This window comes from Terrapene carolina, unplaced genomic scaffold, assembly GCF_002925995.2.
Source record: "Terrapene carolina triunguis isolate 2854851 unplaced genomic scaffold, T_m_triunguis-2.0 Scaffold35098, whole genome shotgun sequence".
NCBI lineage: Eukaryota > Metazoa > Chordata > Testudines > Emydidae > Terrapene > Terrapene triunguis.
In genome coordinates this window covers 16,125,154-16,135,849 of record NW_020699449.1, presented here as the reverse complement: position 1 = coordinate 16,135,849, position 10,696 = coordinate 16,125,154, and positions in this window count along the sequence as shown.

Below are 10,696 nucleotides of genomic sequence, written 5' to 3'. Positions count from 1 at the left end.
GGGGGGTTGCAAGGGAGCCGGGGGGGGTTGCAAGGGCGCTGCGGGGGGGGGAGTTTGCAAGGGCGCTGCGGGGGCGGGGGGGTTGCGGCAGGGGACCTCCCCGGGCGGCAATGGCAGCGGCGGGCCCCCGGCCCCACCCCGGCCTTTCCGTACGCGGGGCCCGGCTGCCAGTCCCCAGGCGGGAGCTGCCACTGGAGGAGCCGCGTGTCTCTCAGAGACGTCGGGAGAGAGCGGCGGTGCGGGGCCAGGAGCGAGCGGCGCCAGCCCGGGCAAAGCCCCGGGCCCTGCCCCTGCCCCGCGGCGAGCGTCCACACACAGCCCGGCGTCCAGCAGTTCGCACGCCCCGGGGGGAGAAGCAGGCAAGGAGAAGGCTCCCCTCCCCCAGGGAACGGCTGAAGGGTAAAAGGAGGGAGCTGCCCCCCCCCAGTAGGGGCGATGCCACGGGGAAGGGGCCCCCTGCAGCCCCCAGTCAGCAGAGCCATGGCCCCTGTTGGGGCAGGACGGGGGGACAAGCAGAAGAGGGGCTGGGAGACGGGCCCTAGCCCTGCCATGGGCACGGGGGTCTCAGAGCCCCAGGCAAGGTCAGAGGCGCTGGGGGGGCCGGGTTTTGCCGGAACACAACATAAGGTTTTGTCCTCAGCACTTCTGAGGCGCCTCACTCCCCGGCTCGGCTGGCGCAGCTCCCTCCAGCCCTGGTGCTGATTTCGGTGTGAAGCTGGAGTAACTCCGCTGAAAGGGGGAGGGGGGACTAATCCGGATGCGCCGCTGCGGAACTGAAAACCAGGCGCTCTCTGCAGGTTGTTTTGAGGGTGCACTCTCGCTGGGATCTGCCCCTCTGGCTCCTGACTCAAGGCGCTGTCTGCATTTGATAAGCTTTACTTTTTCTGGGGGCAAAGCGAACCCCAGTGGTTGGCGAGTCTACAGCATGCCGTCAGGGGAGGCCCAAGGAGACCTGCCCGCTTAGGGCATGCAAGCCCCGTACCTGCTGTAGGACAGCTAGGGGGGCATTTAGACTGTTTTTAAAAAGCAAAAACAAACCCCGTTTGTTCCTCCTTGAAATCCCCACTCCAGATGTGATGCCCTGGCTTTCCATCAACATCCTATCAGCTGCTTAGTGGAACCTGGTTTCTTTCTGTCACTATGGCCTATAAGAGTCTAGATTCCTGCTCTCATTCCAGTTGTTGGGTTTCATGGCTGCAGGGTGGTGTTGGTGGCCTCTGATATACAGGAGGTCAGACAAGTCTCCTAGGGAGAGTCTCCTCTGACCTGAAACTCCATGACTAGATGGCATGAGTCACACAATTTAAGCCGGTACCTAGACAGGGACTATCACTGCTACCAGGAACCGAACACTTCCAGGACCTAATCTGTGTTGTATCCACCTATTGTTGCTTATCCTTAAATCATAAAATTTTGGGGGGCAGGCACCATCTTTTCATTACGTTTGTACTGCACCGAGCGCACTGGGGCTGTGATCCCAGCTTGGGGCTCCTGGTGTATTGCTTATTATTCAGGGACAACAGAAGTGGAAGCAACATCATGGCCACCAGCAAAATGGGGAGAAACCAGCCGAGAACAGTTGCCAGAATTCTTCTTGTTGCAGAGGTAGTGATGCTCTCATTCTGGTCTCACTGAAACCAAGAAACCAAAGGCAGTGAGGCCCAGTGGATAGAGCACCAGCTCAGGGAGCGTGAAGGGACAGCCCTGGAGCAGGCTAGCCAGCTCCTCTGGGTCTGTGCTGTGCAAAGGAAGCACAGCTGCAAGTTTGTTCAGGCTGGAGGAGAAGGGGAGCTTACCATAGGCAGGGCTGGTGACCAGGCAGAAGGCTGCTCCATGCAGAGACTGCTACTAACAGGCAGGCCGGTTGAGGAGACAGCTGTGGGACACAGAGCTTCCGGAGGCGCCCCAGCTGACAGCCAAGCAACACGCCCAGGAAGAGGGTAGGAGGTAAACCCTACGCTGGGGCAATAGACTTTGAGAGACTGAGCCCATAAAGCCCTGTCTGAGAGGCTGACCCCTGTTCCAACCAGACTCTCCTCCCTCGCAAGGAGAAGGGAGGAAGAAGAACCAGCCTTCTGCCAGAGTGCAATTGCCCCAGGGGCAGCCACTGGGGGAGTACAGCAGGTAAATGACAGACAGTGGGACCTGAGAGGGAGGGTCTAGGGAGTCCCGCCCCCTCCTACAGGGAGGCAGGACAAGTCTACTCCTGATCCTGCTGTGGTGTGACCTTGAGTAAGTTGTCTCCGCTGTGCCTCAGTTTCCCCATCTGTAAAGGGGGGGTTAATTACACCTACCTCCTTTGTAAAGCACTTTGAGATCTATGGATGAAAAGAACTGTGTAAGTACTAAGTGTAGTTATTGTGTCTACTGGGTGTGATGTTGCTTCCACACCCTTTATTTCTGTATTTGAAAGCGTTTCATTCAATGCATCTTTTTAAAAAGGCAGAACTATTCCCCTCTCCCCAACACCATGCAAACCACTGAGGAGAGCAGGCACTCTGAACACTTCTGCAAAGCGTCTCAAAGAACAAGTTAATCCACTCATTCCACCCAGAGGACAGAAGCTGAGCCGGGGGAGGAGGAGACAAGAAAAGTTCCTTCTTACGTTACTCTGGGCTCCATTAGTCTCAGAGGTGCCCACACTTTCTCAAATGTGTAGAGCCTTATGTTTTAAGAATTTGTCACTTAAGTGATGTGAGAGGCCATGGGTTGGGTACAGGCTCCACACACCAGAGCTCTATTCCCAGCTCTGCCACTGATTTGGTGTGACTTGGCAAGTCCCAGCCCCTTCCCTGTCTGCCCCAGCTCACCTCCACAATCCTTTGTCTGGTCTACTTACATTGCAAGCTGCCTGGGGCAGGAACTCTCTCTTACTATGTGCTTGTACACAGGAGTGGCCTAGCCATTTTGCCAGCCAGGGCAGGAAGGATTTTGAAGCACCCCGTCCTCCAAACACAGCTGGCTAATCAGAGCAAGACAGAATGGGGAAAAAAAAGCAGAGTGAAACAGCAATACCATGCCCCTTGGAAGTTGGCACCCTGAGTGACCGCCCTGCCGGTCTGCCCCTAGAATCAGCCCTCTTTGTACAGCAAAATGGGGTCCTGATCTCAGTTGGGGTCTCCAGAAGCTAGTCCAATAATATTTTGTGTAAGTGAATGGGGCATGACACTCACCGCCATTCCAGCACCTCCTCCTGGTTGCTCTGGGGGTTAGCTCGAGGCCAACGCCCTCATCTGCGGTCTTGCACCCCATCACTTCATCTCTGCAGTCCGCCTACAGCCCCACTTGCAGCCACAGGAAATGCAGTGTCCTCTTTGTGACTCAGCCCTGTAGCCGTGTCGCTATCTGTGTTCCCCCCTTCCAGGGTGGTTTGGCTCCTAGTCCAGTGGTGACTGCAGTCAACAGTCCTACCACTTCTACAGTGGTCTGTGGGGGAGAGGGGGACCCAGGCCCACACACTGCTCCAGGTCCCAGCCCCAGGACCCTCCGAACTGCAGTCACTTACTGTGTTCCGTTGCCTCTACTATCACTGCATTTCCCTGGACCACTTCCCCATGGCCACAGCAACCTCAGTCTTGGCAACCCGTCTAGAGCTCCTTCTTTTCTTCCCAGGTCTCTGCCTGCAGCCTACTCCAAGCACAGTCCTCAAGCTCTAGGCAGCTAATGACCTTACTCTACCCTGAGGTTCTTTTTATATGGGTCTGCTGGGCCCTGATTGGCTGTTCCTCATATCCCCTCTCCTATTGGCTGCTTTTCACTCAGCCTCCCTAGCACTCTATTAACCCCTTACTGGCCAGTGTGGGGCAGACACCCCTTCCCAGTAACATATCATGTGACTCTCCAATTCTTCCCACCAGGGGTCATACCAGGAAACAACAAGTGGTGGAACCTTTCCAAGCTGTCTGCATTCACAACACCAAGACATTCAGCAGCTAAGCCAATGGGTAGGGTATAAGGCACCTGGGTAGAATAAGGTAGAAACTTACCAGTATGTGGCTGGGGCTCAACAGTTCCCTGTGCTGGCAAAATTGCTGCAGGCAACTGGCAGAGATGGCATTTTATGACCTTGGAATTTCGCATTACCATCTCTGATTGACCAATGTCACTGCAGAGGGGTAGGGAAACGTGGCAGGGGGCTCAGAGAGGTCTTTGAGAGATGGGCTTGGTATACTTAAGCATACCCCCAATTGGAGTCTTGCTTCTCGCCCTTCCTTAGATCCTGCCCTTCTCATATGTCATAGGAACCGAGGAACTGCCAGGCTGAATCAGGGTAGTGGACTAGATAGAGCTGGGTCTGTCTCTGACATTGGCCAGCACCAGATGCTTCAGAGGAAGTGGCAAGAACCCTGCAGCAGGCCACACAACTGGAATTTGTTCGGAGCTTCTTTGCCATCAAGAAGAAAGAACAAAAACCACAGAGATCTGGGAATAGAGCTGTTGCTAAGAAGGTCTCCAGATGGACAGCTGAAGGTCACCACATCTTTGGAACAGGCAGACTTTGAAACACGAGCTTGGCCGTTCTCTCTGATAGGAAGGAGGCTGGAGAACACAGCTGGGGAGGTCTCCAAAGACTGGCACAACTGGAAGAGCCCTCTGCTTTAGCAAAGCAGAAAGCAGCAGGGCCACTGGTCACATCATCCACTCAGGGCAAGGATATTTTTAAATGCCCAGCTATCTATAGAACATCCCTGAGCCGCATGAAAACAACAGGATGTGGTCAGAACCCCGCTATCCATGTGAAACTGAAGGCAATGTGGTTTAATAGCACATTAAATGATCAGCAGTAAAATCAGAAATGGCCACATTTCTCCATAATAATAGCACTGCGTAAAGTGCTGTCATCAATATATGAGTATCCAAGCACTGAGCAAAGATGAGAATCGAGATTTTTTTGATGGAAGCTGTGCCTAAACACCTCAAACTTACATCTCTCCAGCCTCCCAAACAACAGTAAGCTCTGTTTATACCTTGCCTGTACCGCTTCACTGCAACGTAGCCTACGTCCCTGCGCCAGGAATCTGATCAGTGCAGGCAAGCCCTTGTCCCCCCCGGGGAGCCCCATTGACTTGAAGGGGAGCATGCTCTATGCAGTTGGAATGTCCAGAAAATCCAGAGCAAGTACTAAAAGACTAGCTATAATCCGTAGCTCTTCTACAGCGCTCGACATCAGATCTCAAAGCGATTTACAAAAGAGGTCAGTGTCGCTATAACCATTTTACAGATGGGAAAGCAAAGGCACAGAGAGGGGAAATAACTAGCCCAAGCTCACGCAGCAGAGCCGTGGCAGAGACTGAACCCAGGCCTGCTGAGTCCTAGCCTAATGCTCTATCCACTGCTGCAAGAGGGGCTCATGAGTTCAAGCTGGGGCAGAGTGTGGGTGCATGCATCTCCCCACCCGTCTCTGATTGCAAGATCGGGGCCTGTTCTGTATCTGCTCCTGCTCCCACCGACTTCACTGGGGGCAGGCTCAGGGCCTAAGTGAGGTGACAAAAATCTTCCTAACATGGCTCCTGCTCTAATGCTGGTGACTTTGACGGCTCTGTCACAGCAGGTCCCATGCTGTGGTTCTTACATATCCTGCTGCTGGGCTGTGGAGATGTGGCTGAGCGCATGATGCAGATTCCGCCTCCTCTTTACCAGCTGCCAATTCCCTGGAGCTGGTTGAAACACTTTGAAATCTGAATTTTCTTTGTTCCTGATTGACCAGACCTTATAATTCACATTTAAGGAAGCTTTAAAAAGGCTACAGCTGCCCAGCAAAATGGTGAACTTAAAAAAAAAATATGGTTAGGAAAAGGTTTGAGGACCCTGATCTGTTATATTCAGAGAGAAACAAAGGGAATGGGGTCAAAATGACAGCAATGGAAATCTTAAAATAACTAAAGAGTATTGCATCTATCATTTCCCTTGGGAGATTTCCATGATCTTCTGCTGTGGGTTTACTAGGCCCTTTCCTCTGCTGGTCACCTCTGCCCTGATGCTCTCCTGAGTTAGGCTCCCCCTCTAACGTGTTGCTGACGATATCTGTCTTAGTTTCGTACTGCCACTCATCACTGCAGTATCCAAGTGCCTTCCACATAAAATCCTCAGCACCAGACTCTAGATTCTAGAGCCCCTCGGAATAAAGTAGAGCAGTTTAGGGGCTGATCCAACTGGCAAAGGTCCCTATGGGACCTGTGAATTGGCACAACGTAGGCATACTTTGCCCCATGCCTTGCTTTGAGGGGAGAAAGGAGTGTGTTGGGGTGGTAACACCACCCCAACACACTCCTTCCTCCCCTCAAAGCAAGGCTGGGGGATGGAGGGAGGTGGGGTGGAACCTAGCTACGTCATTCCATAAGATCTGAGAGCTCCCCATGCCAGAAATTCTCAGCTGGCCAGCTTGGACCAGACTCCCCCTCCTTGCATTCCCTGAGTGGGACAAAGTGGCCAGAACAGAAGGAAAGAGGTGTACATTTTCCCTTGCTCAGTTCCATCTCATTCCTTCTAGGTGCACTGTACAGTGATCACACTTAAACACTAGCCTGGGCAGAGGAAAGATTTGGGGATCTCTCTTTAGTGTACTCAGGGCTACCCAGCCCAAGATGGCTCCAGCTAGAACTGGTTGAAAAAATTTTCCCGGAACATTTTCCCATCAGCAAATGCAGTTTCATATCATAGAATATCAGGGTTGGAAGGGACCTCAGGAGGTATCTAGTCCAACCCCCTGCTCAAAGCAGGACCAATCCCCAGACAGATTTTTACCCCAGTTCCCTAAATGGCCCCCTCAAGAATTGAACTCAAAACCCTGGGTTTAGCAGGCCAATGCTCAAAGCACTGAGCTATCCCTTTTGCAGGAATGTCAATTTCAATTGACAGTTTCGATGAGAGAAAGTCAAAATGAGGGATTTTGTCTCTCCTTTCATTTCAATCATCTTGGAAAGGTAAGCGTGTTTTGCCTTGACTTTACCATATTGGTTTGATGTTTATATTATAATTAAATTAGTATTTTATTATATATGCCCATTATATCTCATATTTTGAATTAGATTATGTTCTGACATTATCCAAACAATGTTTAAATATTCTCATATCAAAATTTGGGGGGATTTCTGTTTCACAGAAAATTTCAAATTTGTGAGTTTTCATTCCAATTTCAAAAGAAAACAAATTTCAACACATGGGAATTTCCTGCGGAATGGAAAATCCATTTTCTGACCAGCGCTACCTCCAGCCTTCTAGCACTGTTCAAATCCCTTGGCAAAGAGGATGGAGAAGGGATGCCTAGATGAAAAGCTAGCTAATTACCAGATGGTTTAAAGGACTCAAATAAACTGTCATTCCTCCCATCTATTGACAATGATCCAAAGTCCATCACATCAGTGGAAAGATACTTATTGACTTTAATGATCAGGCCCGTGATGTTCACTGTAATCTTTATTTTTAAGATTTCACTGGGCACAAAATGAATTGGTGCAAATCGTTCATGATAGAACTTTCATTACCAAGGAGATTAAGTTGCTTTAGCATGATGCTGGCAAAGAGGACTGTTCGAATTTCATGTTGTGTACATAAGATCTCGGATGGAAAGTTAATAACTGTACTAATGAATAATTCAACATACAGAACCCTAGACTCATCTTGTTTGCCATTTTGAAACTGGCCTTCTTAGACCCCAATTCTGCAAAGTACCAGAGCATGTGGTTAAATCCATCCCAATTCAGCAAAGCACTTAAGCAAGTGCCTGAGTGCTTGGCTGAGTAGGGATGATTTGCTAAATCAGGGCCTGAAAAAGCCGTGATACCTGTAAAGAAAGGGTTTACACACCATGCCTGGAATATATAAAAATGTGATGTCAGAATGCTATGCTTCTTTGATTTGTTTAATAGAGAAATAAAATTTAGCCAACCAGTTAAATCCAGTGGGGTCTTTCCTCTCCCCTTAAGTGTCTGATTCTATTCTCGGTGGGCAACGCATCCTCAGCTGACTTAGGCTGGCATCACCCCATGAATGTTGAGAGCACTACGCCCAGCTAGGATAGCTGAGGCCCCCCCTGCCCCATTAACTTCAGAGCTGCAGAATCAAGCTCTAGTTCAGCAGGGCATCTGGAGACCGAGAAGCCTGGTTGGCCACTGCCTTGCACCTTGTGCAGTCACTTACACGGATGCAAAGTCAGTGCAAAATGGGCGTAAAATGAAAGGTGCAAATCCAAGGGCTTGATCCTTTTCTCAGTTATATGATGATGTAAAACCAATGTCTTTCTTGACTTCTATGGAGTTAGTCCTGGTTTATCTGATTGGAGAATCAGACCCACAGAATTTTACCCTAACTTTGCACTCATTTTGTGCCAATGAAATTGGTCCCACATGGTACCAGGCTGTGGAAGATCAGACTCAAAGATTTCACATACATACACACTTTTTGATATCTATCTAATCTATTGATCCATAAACACACACATGTACAGTAGACCCCCTAGCTTATTAACCAATTGGGGTGTAGCAGGGTGGACACCTGCTCCTGCCTGGAAGGGCCTGAGATAGCCCAGGGAGAAGGCTGAGCTGATTAGGGGAAGTGGCTACAGCTGGGGCCATGCCCCAAACAGACTCAGCTGGCCCTATAAAGGCAGGGAGCCAGGAGCTCAGATACAGTCTCTCTCTCTCTGGCTGTAGAGAGAGAAGGGCCTGGCTGCAGGGAGCTAGACACAGGGTACTTGACTGGAGCAGGGCTGAGGAGCTGGGGACGTCCAGCCTGGAAAGCCCCAGGCTGTGACCTAGGAGAAGGCCAAGGGGTACTGGGGGTTGCAGAGGGCAGCCCATGGGTAGGCCAAGGCAGCAGGTCCAAACCTAACCTTGCAGATGATGAGTGGCCTATACTGCAGTCTGTCCCAGGGAGCGGGGGCTAGTTGGTGACTGGCAGTGGCCTTATCCTGAGGCGAGGTAGGGATAGTGGGTGGGGGTTCCCCGGGGAGGGGAAACCCAGAGAAAGGGGTTCTGCCAGGGGGCAGCCCCCCAGATAAGGGCACCGGGGTCCTGGGAGGGACACGGGGGCCAGAAGCGGCAAGGCGGATCACCGGCCTGCAGAGGGCGCTCCAGAGGCTGGTGAGCTAATTCCCATGGACGACCAGCAGGGGCACCCCAGGGGTGAGTCCGGACCCTTACATGGGGACAGAGGCGTTCATAAAATTGAACATCTCAACTTTACAGTAGGTACATTTATTAGGCATTCAGTGCTAGTGTACATAACCAGTGGGGTTATACTGGGTGCCGGATTTTTCTTTGAGAGAACTGCATCTCTTCTTCGTCACCCACATCCGTCTTTTCAAAGCTGTCCAGCTACTGGAACTTTGGCAGAAGAACTGAAGTCACAGTCGACAGCAGAATGACGACTTCAACCGCAGAAAAATGGTCCATGTAATCAAGCATTCAGAAGATCAATGTTCATAAAATTGGGGTCCGTGTGTGCGTGTGTGTGTATATATATATCATTAAAACCCCAAAAATGCAGTGTCAAGCACGCAAAAGTTAGGAAATGCTTGAATTAAGGCTGCCCGGGCAACCTTTATTCATTGTATGCGTTATGATCCAGTCTTTAATTACATGATCACATACTATTCTTTCCGCAGGACCTCTGCTTCATTCAGTGCTCACTCAATGCGCAGCTATTCGATATTTCCTTTTATCTTCATCTTTCAGCCCCACGCACTATTTACTGCTCGCCATCTAAGCCTTGCACTGAATACAGAATTACCAGTGTCCTCATGGACTTCTCTCTGATGCTCTCACAGTATCTTAGTTCTTTACAAACATTAATACACTGATCTGCACAAGGCCCCTGTGATGTTTGATGGCATTATCCCCAGTTTGTACGGACAAAATTGTGTCTGGGATTAAAGTCACAATTGTCAGGCATCAATTAACTTGGGGAGCCCAATGCGAGAAGCCCAGGGCATGATTTTCCACAGTACTTAGCATTTCATAGCACTTTACATGCTCAGAATAGAGAGCTCCCACTGATCTCAGCTGCAGTTCTGAGTGCCCAGCACATCTGAAAATCAGACCCTAGCTGTCTAAGTCGGGTACCCTGAGAACACGGTTAGTGGCCACCTGTGAAAAGTTTTGGTTTAAGTGACTTGCTCGGCATCACACAAGGAGGCTGGGGCAGAGGCCTGGATCAAATCCAGTTCTCCAGGGCAGCTTTCAGCTGAACCATGTTGACAGAACACAGACTAGTCACCAGCAGGGGGTGAGCTCTTGAGATCCACACCACAGGCCCGACCACTCGAGCTACCAAAGTGACTGGTAGCAGAAGTAGGCTGTTAACTTCTGTGTAAATCTACCACTAGAGGGGAGGATGGAGTCACACACTTTGCCAGTGGTTTTCACGGCAATTTGCAGACAGCAGGGGACCCCTGGGTTTAAATCCAGGTTCTAGAGGGGCATGTATTCTTCTGTCCTGACCCTCCCCCCACTCTTATTCTCCCTCCTCAGTTCCTGAGACTGTCTCCACCCCACTGCTGCTCTCCTCTCTGTCTCCTACCCATTCCTCCTGCTCCCCCTTCTCCTGTCCTCATCCCCCAGCCACTGCACTCATCCTCCGTCCTCTGCTTCTTTCCCTAACCCATTTCCCCACACTTCACTTCTATCTTTCCCCACCTTTGGCTCCTGTCCCTCTCTCCGCTCCCCCTGCCTCTCTCCTTCTTAACCCCATCTTCTCC